We start from the raw sequence: 12623 nt of genomic DNA on the forward strand, positions 1-12623 counted from the left end.
TTAAAGAAACATTATGTCTTAGAAGAAAGTTCATTAAAAACCAACAATAAAACTTCTTTCTTCTCAGTTTGCTTTTTCAAAATGTTTAGTGTATCCAGTGCTTATTTCAGAAAGGAAGTTTATATCTTGTTGTTAGTCCTCAGTAGCAAGGCAGAGTTTTGTTTATAGAGAGTCAAGGAGAGGAGCTGGCGAGATGATGGCTCAGCAGTTAAGAGCATGTGTTCCTGCAGAGGACCTCAGTTTGATTCTTAGTACCGCATGATGGCTCGTCCTGCCTGTCACTCCAGTCAGGGAATCCAATGCCTCCTTCAGCACCAGGCACAGACAGGTGACGTGAAGAAAACACCCATACACATACAATAAGATAAATCATAAAAAACCACATACACATACAATAAGATAAATCATAAAAAACCAAACATCAAGCAGAAAAAAAATGGAAGACAAAAATAAAGTTATTAAAGATTTGTAAGTAAAATTACCTCTAAGTAAGATTTCCTAGGTAAGTGAGGTTTTAAAATATGTAACATTTTAAAAATGCTATTTTCTAAAAATATTGTTTGCTTCCATTTGCTTAAGTGGCATTTTTTTTTTTTTTTATTAACTTGAGTATTTCTTTTTTTTTTTTTTTTTTTTTTTTTTTTTTTTTTTTAGCTTTTCTTTTTTTTTTTTTTTTTATTATTAACTTGAGTATTTCTTATATACATTTCAAGTGTTATTCCCTTTCCCGGTTTCCGGGCAAAATCCCCCTCCCCCCTCCCTTTCCTTATGGGTGTTCCCCTCCCAACCCTCCCCCCATTGCCGCCCTCCCCCCATAGTCTAGTTCACTGGGGGTAACTTGAGTATTTCTTATATACATTTCGAGTGTTATTCCCTTTCCCGGTTTCCGGGCAAACATCCCCCTCCCCCCTCCCCTTCCTTATGGGTGTTCCCCTCCCAACCCTCCCCCCATTGCCGCCCTCCCCCCATAGACTAGTTCACTGGGGGTTCAGTCTTAGCAGGACCCAGGGCTTCCCCTTCCACTGGTGCTCTTACTAGGATATTCATTGCTACCTATGGGGTCAGAGTCCAGGGTCAGTCCATGTATAGTCTTTAGGTAGTGGCTTAGTCCCTGGAAGCTCTGGTTGCTTGGCATTGTTGTACTTTTGGGGTCTCGAGCCCCTTCAAGCTCTTCCAGTTCTTTCTCTGATTCCTTCAATAGGGGACCTATTCTCAGTTCAGTGGTTTGCTGCTGGCATTCGCCTCTGTATTTGCTGTATTCTGGCTGTGTCTCTCAGGAGCGATCTACATCCGGCTCCTGTCGGTCTGCACTTCTTTGCTTCATCCATCTTTTCTAATTGGGTGGCTGTATATGTATGGGCCACATGTGGGGCAGGCTCTGAATGGGTGTTCCTTCAGTCTCTGTTTTAATCTTTGCCTCTCCCTTCCCAGCCAAGGGTATTCTTTTTCCTCATTTAAAGAAGGAGTGAAGCATTCACATTTTGATCATCCGTCTTGAGTTTCCTTTGTTCTAGGGATCTAGGGTAATTCAAGCATTTGGGCTAATAGCCACTTATCAATGAGTGCATACCATGTATGTCTTTCTGTGATTGGGTTAGCTCACTCAGGATGATATTTTCCAGTTCCAACCATTTGCCTACGAATTTCATAGACTCGTTGTTTTTGATAGCTGAGTAATATTCCATTGTGTAGATGTACCACATTTTCTGTATCCATTCCTCTGTTAAGTGGCATTTTAAAAAACATAATGTATTCCTTTCGGAATGTTTCCAGGTCACTACTATGGGTAGAAAACTGACATAACTCTGTGAATGGTGCTGGCTTCCAAGTCTGTTAGGGTATACAGTTTCCAGTCGAGTGGCCCCAGAATAATGATGTTTCAAAACTCTCGTGTTTGTATCTCACTTCTTTCTGCTGTCTCTCTTGTTGAGCTGTAAGGGCTGTCTGTTTGTCCTTCTTATTTACCTTCTAGTTTCCCTAGGACAGCTGCTTTCTTCTCTTCAAACCTGCTAAGAGAATCATGGTTACAGATACCTAATACCAGTCCCTGACAACTGACTTTCAAACTTGCAATTGATGATTTCAAAAGAATAAACTAGAAGCTGGATGTGGAAGCTGGATATGGTAGTACATGCCAGTGACTTTGGTACTCATGCTGGGGACAGGAGGATGGGTTGGAGGTCAGGCTAGGCTGCATAGTGAATTCCAGGCCAGACGGAGCTAAATGTCAAGACCTTGTTTTCAACCACAAACACTAACGCCCCTGGAAACAAGCTGTTAGCAAACAAGATGATAGATGCCTGGCTTCTATCCTTGGAAATTTTAATATCCAACTCTGTGGGCTTCACTCACGATTTTAAAATTATAGAAATATGCATACATAAGACAGAAGTGGAGAAAATAGTATAATGAACCACCAGCTCATCACATGGCTTCAGAATATTTAACCCTTTGCCAATCCTTTGCCATCTGAGGTAGAGTGAGAAAAGCCAGGGCTTTAAATAATTCATATATAATTTATAAACCATGAAATTCACTTCCTTACAGTATAGAGTTCTGTTTACTTCACAATGTTGTGAAGTCATCATCAACCAATTCTAAGATACTATCACAGCTCCAAAGAAAGCCATGCATTCACCAGAAGGCGTTTAGACCCTACTCCACAGCCGCTGGCAATTACTGATCAACTTCGCCTCTGTGGCTTTGCCTACTCTGACCATTACATGTGCATGTGACTGTGGAATAGGCAGCTTTTTCTGTGTGGCTTCTTTCCCTTAGCTTAAGAGCGTCATAGTGCTTCCATGCCTAGGGGGGGGAGGGGGTGATGCTGAAGTCTTTGCTCCCATTTGCTAACTATTTTGACTCTATGTGGTGTGTTGCTTTTTAATCCCTGGATCTGGGAGGCAGACACAGAAGGATTGCTGAAAGTTCAAGGCCAGTATGGTCTATACAATGAGTTTCAGGTTAGCTAGGGCTGGATATGAAGCTCCTGTAATTTGTTTGTTCATTTATTTTTGTCTTTTGTCTTTGTTTTTGTTCTTTTAAATCTTTGACAGTTTTTAGTTGCATTAGGTTTTCTTAGAGTTACAAATGTGTGTGTGTGTGTGTGTGTGTGTGTGTGTGTGTGTGTGTGTGTGTGTGTTTTATATGTTCTGGATATTAGACTCCTTTCAGCTCTACAAATATTTTCTTCTTCCCCGCAGCTCTGTTCCTATTTTTATCTTGCTTGTGTTCATTGAAACACAAAAGTTTTAGATTTAATTATTTTTTCCCATAGCTCATGCTACGGGAGATCTGTCTAAGAAATCATTGATGGAAGATAATGAAGATTCACACCTGAATTCTTCAAGAATTTTATCCTTTTAGCTTTTACATTTACATCTGGTGCATCTAAAATTTTTTAAAGGATTCACATGTACGTCTCAGGCAGAAGAAGTTTGGGAAGGGAGTGAGTGAATTTTGACAAGAGTTTGGAAGAAGAAAAGAATGTGAACTCAGGTGCAGTTTTGCAATAGGCATGCTCAGTGATAAGAGGCCCTTCCCTCCCCTTTTGGTTTCTGTTTCTGTTTTTGTTTTCTCTCTCTTGGCAGATGGCTGAGGTATTCACAGAGGCCCACAGCTAATTCTGTAATCATAATAAATATATCAATGCTGAGATCAATTCTTCACACCAATAAAGTATCAAACATGCTGAAGAGAAGCTCATTACAGTTCCAAGTCTAAAAACACAGTGTTCTCTTAGGCCGGCTCAGTGTGTGATGCCCCATAGTTTTCCTGATCCATAGCTTGGGAAATTCGGAGAAGAGAGAGAGAAAGTCCACAGGTAGGGTCTGGCCAAGGGATGATAGAAGGGACAGTGATCCTTTGGTCACTGGCAGAAAAACTAAGCAGAAGCCCTAGCCATCAATTGCTGGTTGACAGTTTGTCCCAGGGATGCAGAGTTAGGATCTCAGACTGCAGTGAGGATCCAAACCGTCGTAAGAGTTTGTAGAACAGACTCTTCTAGAGATTCTACTGTGGACTGTCGAGACAGGGCCATCAATTGACATTGCCAGTGGGCTTCCGGGCACTTCTGCTACTGGTGGTCATACATGAAGGAGCCCTATTTTAAATACAGGGATCCTCTCACCCTTGTGCTCCCTGAACCTGCTTGGTAACAAATAACAGTGCACTAAGAGGGTCAAAGGCTGTAAGTGTAGTTTGCTTCAAATTCCTAGTCACTGAGAGTCTCATTTCAGTGTACAGAGTCCAGATTTTTGGTGATGCACGAGAGTATCTTGATTTCAAGAATATTAGTATGGATTATATAACTACTATTTATTTTTCTGTGTTTTTATTTGATCTTGCTCAATCTGTGTGGACATTGGCTGTAGTTAAGAAGACTATTCAGGAACATCTTTTGTTTTTGAGGTAATGTATTTGACCTGTGGCCAAATGAGATTCTGAGAGATGTGACTTTGAAAGATAGAGCCAAAGTGATATTTTGATGGTCTGCAAAGAAATTTTATCAGTCCCAGGGTGGCTGCCAGCTGGAAAAAGTGACTTTCAAAAAAATGTCTAGAACAATCTACATTTATTCTCCCACCTTTACTTTCTATTAACTAAAAAAGTTAGGTAAGAACTTGATTTTCTGGTCTCTGTTATTTCTAAGATTAGAGCTTAAACCTGAGAACAAAATGTTAAGTCATGCTTCTGCCTCTTACAAACTGGCCATGGCAGAGATCAGTAAGAATCAGGGCCTTCATAGCTTACATGATGCAGACTGAGGACCAAGTTTGCTTGAGTGAAGAAAGGTAAGTAAGAAATTTATTTCATTGGTAAGTTGAGGAGTTAAAAAAACAGGAGAAAGTCTAAGAAAAAGAATAACGGTTGAAGGTATTATTATTCCTGATTTTAATAATAATAATAAAAAAAACCAACAGTGTGGCACTGGCATGAAAAGAGACATCAGATGAGTGGAATGGGACAGAAAATGGCAGAATTAAACCCATACAGGTATAGCATCCTGATTCTTGACAAAGAAGCCAAAAACATACACTTGCAATACCAGAACTGCTGAAATTGTTCAGGGAAAACACTTGGAGATACAGGCATTGGCACAGGGTCTTCTGAAAAGAGCACCAACAACTCGGGAAATAATATCAAACACTGACATGTGGGAACAGTCCCGTGAAGAGAAAGTCTGAAAAAGGGGGAGGTGTTTGCAATGTACTTGTCAAAGGATTAATAATTAGAATATAAAAAGAATTTAAAAAATCTAAACATCAAAGAACCACACAACCCAACCTACAAATGGCCAATGAAATGCATGAGCAATTCTCAAAATACAAGGCACAAAAGGCCAATAAACATAACAAAGACAGTTCAATATTCTTAGCCATCAGAAAAATGCATTTTAAAACGATTCTGAGATTCCATCTCACCCCAGGCAGAATGTCTTTCCTAAAGAAAAGAGATAACAGCCTATACTGGGCAGGATGTGGGAAAAAGGGAAGCCTTATGAACTGCTACTGGAATGCAAATTTCTTCAGTTACTGTGAAAATCTGTTTGGTGGTTCCTACAAAAAACCAGAACAGAACTTCCATATGAGTCAGCAGAGGTACCACTGCTGTGAATGTTCCAGAAAGACCTGCACATAAGTGCAGGCCTAAGAGCCAAGTCAGGGAATTAGCCTCGTTGTCTGTCATCAGATACACAGAGGATGGGATATAAATGCAATGGGGTTTTGTTTAGTCATAAAGAACAGGGAGATGATGTTGTTGGAAAAGGGATACAACCAGAGAACATTGAAATGGGCCAGATTGGGCAAAGACAAATATCAGATATTTTCTCTCATTTGTGGATCCTAGGTTCTTACATAGAAACGTAAAACCATAGGGTTAGGAAAGTGTTTGTACATATGGAAGAAAGGAAGGCGTACGGAGGAGTGAAATGTTAAAAAAATACATGATGTGAAACTGCCTTTATGTAACTAAGCACGATGCACAAGGAACATACATCAATGAAAAAAGAGCAGAGAGATATGACAGGCTGCTGTGAGAAGACACATTTAAGCTGTTAGAGTTAGCTAGACTTGAAGTCAACTAATCATGTTTGGAGGGAAGTGGATCGTTTGTTTTTAAGAAGAAAACCCAGTTCTATATAGCAAGCCTTTCTAAACTTCCCTCAGCGTGTCTGACTAGACTCTTAACTATGCTCTCCTTCCACTTGTAGACTCCATTCCTCTGCCTACTACATCACCCATGGGAGGGCTCCCCATCCATCACTCGGCAGCCCTTATAATGATCCAAGGGGGAAGGAAAGGTTTTCTTTCAAATAGGCTATAATCCAACCCAAAGGAGAGCCAGTTATCTCATGGCCATATGGCCACCAGAGGAAAACACGTGGAGCATTTTAATCCCAGAGAGTGATATTAGTCACTGGGCTTCTCGGAAGCAGATATTGTTATGCCCCCCCCCCCCCGCTTTTCTAAATTACAAAGGCAATAACCCCTTTGCATGGAAATCACCCTAACTGGCTAGCTACTTCATTAAATTACCATATGATTCCTATTTTATGGGTAGAAAATAGTTGATCTCAGTGAACTGGCAACTTAGAAACTTAGGAGGCAAATTAGAGCAATTACTAATAAATTACACATGTGGTAACTAACAATTTGTCTATCACTGTGAACTCTGAGGGAAAACTGCCAGACTTCCTGGCTCTGCAATTTCGAACAGGTCTTTTTATCCCCCTTTCCTAAGCCAGAAGCGTTCATTATCTACACCGTTACTGTTGCTGCCTTCGTGGAGCCCAACATTTCTCATTCAACTTAGAATGCAACAGATAGGCTTGCACTCCATTTGGAAAAGAGATCTTGAATACTTAAAAAGAAAATGCTAAAAAATGTTTTTGCTGTTGTTAATATAATGCCTCTCACCCCACCTAAAAATCCCAGTAAATAGTGAGCACCCTCTCAGCTTTCCCTAAGCCAGTGTCTAGGGAAAATGGCAAAAGGTAGACACACAATATTTCTGTGTTCATAATGGCTACTGCATTTCTGGCTGGGATACTAAGATGAAATTAAAGCAAGCTCTGTGGTACAAGAAAGAGGTGTGGTTACAGGGGAGGAGGTGGGATGAGGTCAGTTTACAAGATAGAATCTTTCTCTTCCTGTCCTGATATAGGTGTGCCATGCGGGATGAAAGGTGTTGACGCCATTCATTAATTGACGGCCAGGTTCTTTCATCTGCATATTCCTCCCACATGGGACTGCTTTTTCCTCTCTTCGCTCACACCCCAGCACTGTGCTGTGTGGCTGCTGTGATGAGCTCAGTGGAAGGAAACACAGGCTTTCTTATTGCATGTGTGAATTTATTAGCCTCTTGTTCTAAGGGGAATTTAAAGTATCCACCTATACTCCTATAGAGAAGCCCTTGCTATGGTGATGTAAATAGTCCTAGCTAAACTTATTGGGTCACAAGAAGATAAGATATGGAAGAAGAAGGGGGAGGAGTTGGAAAGAGGAAAGGGTTTAGGGGGAATGGGAGGGGAGCGAGAGGATGATGGGGATGGACATGATTTAAATCATTTACATCCATGGTTGAGAATGTCACAATGCAGCTTATTGTCAAGGTTCTAGATAGGGTGTTAAGAACGCCACCCAACAGAACCTGGCAATAACAACAAAAACCTGTTTTAAAAAACAAAACAACAACAACAACCAGGCTCTCATCTGTAGCCCAGGCTAGCTCAAACTCACAGCAGTCCTCTTGTCTCAGTCTCCCAAGGGCTTGGATTCAAGTGTGAACCACACCAGGTTCACAGTTGAGGGTTTTGACATCGATCTCAAATATCCTCAAGCAAAAAGAGAACATTATTTTTCTTTGTACTTGATGTATTGTACTTCCCCACAACCAACTGCAACTATGCTCCCCTTTCTCTACATGACCTGTGGCTTATCAGTTTAAGTGTTTTCTCTCTCTTTATCCGCATCAAATACACATCCTTTTGTTCAGCCTCGCGTTTCTGCTTTTACTTAGAATTGCAGTTTTCGTGGTTCTTCCCTAGCTCTTTGGTTATTTTTGTCATACTCTTGGTTGCAGGACCTACTTTCATGCTGTCACATTTCCCTGGAGGATCATGTGGCAGGCATCTCCCCTGAGAAGTCCTAAAGTTTGAGAGAATACAAATGTAATCAACACTGTTTTCTACTAGTTCAACAAGCATAGTTCCCAACAGAACTAATCTTCCCACGATGCCCAAATACCCATCTGAAGAACTCAAGGTGCTTTCAAAACCCAGCCTGTATAGCTCCTTGGGCTGCTGTGGGAGTTGTATCTAGCCTCTTTCTCCATGTGTGCAAGCTGGGTCACACTAGCTCAGAAAATACATTCCAAAGCAATGTGGGCGTGTGGAGATCCAAGAAACTACTTGTGTAATCCCTGCTCTGAGGCATATATAACTTCTAAGACCAGTGTGGTGTGTGTGTGTGTGTGTGTGTGTGTGTGTGTGTGTGTGTGTCTGTATTCATGCTCACCTCATACTAATTTCTTGTCTAGAGGGGTGGTGACACATAATGACAGGAGAACAGAGGTGGGCAGAGAATGCCCAGGGTTACAATTCTTGATTCTCACATCCTTTTGCCTAACATGCAGCATAATGAGTATTTCTCCTCCAGGATTAGAAAGAGAGAAATGTTCCTATAGATTCCTGCTTTGAGGGATTGATTACAAAGCAGTGAATTATATGTCAGAACCCAGATAATATATCTAATGTAGTTTATCATTAAACAGACTTCCTCCATGCTGGCACAAAAGAACACTGTTTAAAAGCATTAATTCTAATCTGGGGACACAGGATGATTTAGAACAGTGTCTACTTCTTATCCATAACAATAAGAAAAGCCATTTTACAGTGAGGCGCCCCTAAAGAGAGGCAGATGGAGAGAAACCTTCCGTTCCCTAGGAGCATCTGATTGATAGGAAAGACAGTGCAGGAACCTGGCTGCTACTTTCTCCTGTCAAGGCTACCTCACTTGATTAAAAGGGGGAATTCTAAAGACAAGAGCATGGGAGGGAGAAGTCTCCCCAGTATGCTTGACTTCTGAGTCCATGCTTGCCAAAGAGCTTCTGCTCGCCTCCTCTGTATTTTGGCATTGATCTCTGGATAATCAGAGGCAGATGGAAAAACAAACAACCTTTGCCTAATCTTTTTGCCCTTGCATTTTGTGTGAGGCTCTCTGTTACCAGGGTAATGACTAAGAGCTGCAGCTGCAGGTTTTGAAATTAAAATCAGTGTGCTGATCAAAGGTAGGACCTTGAAGCACTGTTCTTCTGATGAACTCATCTTCAAACCTGTCTCGGAGACTCTTGGCCAAGATTTCTGATCACCACGTTATAGTTATGTAGACGGTGATTATGTAAACAATGAGAAAATGGGGCTCTTTTTGTAAGCTCAGGCTTTTTATTCTTGGGGTTTTTATTAATCCATTCATGCTTTGAGTATCACTTCATTCCAATAAATTAATTTTGCCTATGACTTAAAAGTCTCAACAGAAAGCTGTGTAAGACACACCCAGCAGCTAAAGTTATCTGGCTAATATTCATTCTTCAGTCTATTTTAAGGTAGAATTCGATTCTGGTGTTGAAATTTTCTGATTACATTTTTATGTTTTCCATGTATAAGATCAAATTATTTTTACCTAGCATAATATTTTGGTAAAACAGCCTACACTGCTCTATATACCATGGGTGCCAGATGCCCCGGAAGCTCCTCAGTTCCATCTGGAGGGACACAGAATGCTGACAAGGAAGCTGTTTCTCCAGGCCAGGCAGCAGCCGAATCTGGCTAGTGAGAAGGGCAGTGGACTTGGGTCTATTTTGGGGTGTAAAACCCCAGCACTGTTCTGGCTTGACTTGTGATGGTTCAAAACTTAACTCGGATGCAACCAAAGGAACCAAGCAAATTTAAAGCCCTTTCAACTTCTCTACCTAGAAATTGCCTCATTTCCTCCCTGGCTGGTATGGACTATTCCCTTGATAGGCCTGGTGCCTTGTTCGGTTTCTCTTACCCTCTGAAGCTGCCTGTAGTCTTTCTGTCCTTCCCCATGGCTCCACAGTGACCCTCTAAAATAGCTCCTAGATCAGATTCTGCTGTCACTTTTTTCTCCTATTCCTTCCCAGAGCACAACCAAGTAGGAGGCCGTTTCTCCTGCATTGGTGGGGCTGGAGCGCCTGTTCTTAATTCCTTTTCTCCGTTTTCAAAATGCATCCCTGAGGTCAAACATTCTACAGCTATGTGTCTATACAGTAGCATAGAGTACATTGACAGTAGTGGACTGTGAAGGTAGAAATCTCCCATGACCTGGTCACCAGTGTCCTGCATTTGCTGGCTTGGAGCCTGGTCTGCCTGGTTTCAATCCAGGTCCCACTCAAGCTCTCTCCAGCTCCACGGCCTCTGCTCAGGACCACCTGCTTTCTTTGCGGTCACTCCACCAGGACATTCACGGGCCTTTGCAAACCTAAGCTCCTTTCTATTTCCGACCTTACTAGGCTCCCAACCCTCCACCTCAGCTTCGCCTGTCCAGCCCAGGGCTGCTAATTAGCCCAGTCTCCCATCCAGTTCATCTTACTTCGGCTTCCTCCTATCTGCTTGTTCTGAGCTCAGAGGCTAAAAATGTTCCTTGTTCTCTAAGCCTACACCACTCTTTAGCATCTCCAGCACCATGGGAGGCCCCGCCTCCTCCCTTCTCCTGGAGTCCTGGGTACCACATCCTGCCCTGGGCAACTAGGAGAGCACACACCTCTGGCACCCTGCCCACTCCACTGGCAGGTGGCCCACATATTTACCAGGGAGTACTGCCCTGACCTGGTTTCCATCTACTGATCCCAGATTTGCTGCTGCTCCCAAATCTGGAGGTAGTTCCTAGAAGCTTTTAGGAGACAGGAAGGACTAAGCATATGAGTGCTAATGCCTGCCCTGCCCACCCTGCTATCTCATCCAATTGACAGGCAGGGGTAGGTTTATCGAACCTTGTCAGACTATTCTCCACCCAAGAGAGGCAGGCTGTACGTGACTGAACACAGTTCTGTGCTCGGGCAACATGTTTCGGGTTTAACTAAGCAGATATAGGGTGTGATGGGGATCACACTGGGCTGGCTCTGTTTTGATTAAGATAGTCTGTCGGTAACCAGTTTCTCCCATGTGCATCTGTCTTCAGAAAATGTAGTACTTCAGAAAACAGGAAGGTTTCCCAAGGCAGAAAACAAACTTATGTGAATTAAAAAAGTCTTAATCGTCAGTCCACTTTATGCACTTAATTTCATTTCATATCTTTTTTGCTCATCTACTGGTAACTTTTATTTCTTTACCAGTCACCTAGTAACTTTCTAATCAAGTCAGGGTGTGAATGAACATTCCTATAAAAGGAACTTACAGAAAATGGAATCAGTGTCTTTTTTACACAGTAGGTTGGGAAATAAATTTCTGGAGAACAATATTGTTAAATGTTGTATTCATGACGTACAAACTTCAGTTCCAGGAATTTATCCTATGGCCATGCTTATGTAAGGGTGCAGTATCTGATCACAGAATTGTTAGTGATAAGAAGACGAGACACGTGTGATGCTGCATGTATCCAGGGGAGCATTGTGAGCTACCGGAAATGAGAGAAGAATGCATATGTCCTAAGATAAAGGAACCCTGCAGAGGATTCAGTAAGGAGCAGAGAACCTTGCAGCTAGGAGTGAGGAATGGCTGTGTTTGTATTTTAAACTTCTTTCAAACCTCCCCACAAATATGGAGAATTTTGAGCATTGAGAATGTTTCTGTGTGGTACCCTGTGTTAATGAAGTTGTCACCCTCAGAACAGAGACTCTCCTAGCTCAAGGCACTGTTAAATAACTGGTACGATGAAGAAGCAAAAGTGGGGAAGCCAAGCAACCACACACACAGACTTGGTGAACACTAGCCAGACACTGGGCAGGAGGGCAGAGATGGGAGAGGTGAGAGGCTGGCTTTTGAGAAAGTCCCTGGCAGCCAATGGGAATTCTGTTAGGGTTTCTGCTTTGTGAGCAGAACATAGCAAAATACACTTATTTGCCAATACATCTGCAGCTGGGTCTGACTCGAAGGGAATGTGATAAAGTGCTCCGTTTGACCTGAAAGTTGGAGAAGGTCGCTGCCTCCATTTGAGTCACCATAGATAATCAGGTCCCATGTGGAATCCGATCTATGCATATAGAAACCCTCAGGCTGGAGAGCAGGGAGAGACTAGGGCACGGGGGCGGGGGGGGGGGTGATGGAGGAACAAACCAAGGCAGCCCATGCAAAAGCAATGGTTTGGCTTTAAAAGTGCTGGGATCTCTTTTCCTGGCTAGATGGTGACTTGGGTAAGGGTGAGATGGTCATAGTGAGAGACAATCCCAGAACTTAATATGGTGATGATTATATATAGAATTAGTGCTTGCTCTGACAGTACTTAGTTGCCAAATTATCTGCTTTACCTGAAGGAGACACAAAAAGAAAGTCATGATCTCCTTAAAATTCCCCTCCCAGTCGTTTACTCCTGTGAGCCTGACCTCTTTCCCTGACATACAACTACCCCGTTGTTCCTCTGTGTGGCTTCTCTCTTTGTAACTGA

General features: G+C 42.2%; 1 protein-coding gene and 1 pseudogene across 3 annotated transcripts in view; both read right to left on the reverse strand.

The window, feature by feature from the left end:
- Marchf3 (membrane associated ring-CH-type finger 3) overlaps positions 1 to 12623 on the reverse strand; it is a 152030-nt gene that overhangs the window by 88731 nt on the left and 50676 nt on the right. The window lies entirely within an intron of this gene.
- LOC134483030 (small ribosomal subunit protein uS3-like) overlaps positions 613 to 12623 on the reverse strand; it is a 58304-nt pseudogene continuing 46293 nt past the window's right edge.

This window comes from Rattus norvegicus, chromosome 18, assembly GCF_036323735.1.
Source record: "Rattus norvegicus strain BN/NHsdMcwi chromosome 18, GRCr8, whole genome shotgun sequence".
NCBI lineage: Eukaryota > Metazoa > Chordata > Mammalia > Rodentia > Muridae > Rattus > Rattus norvegicus.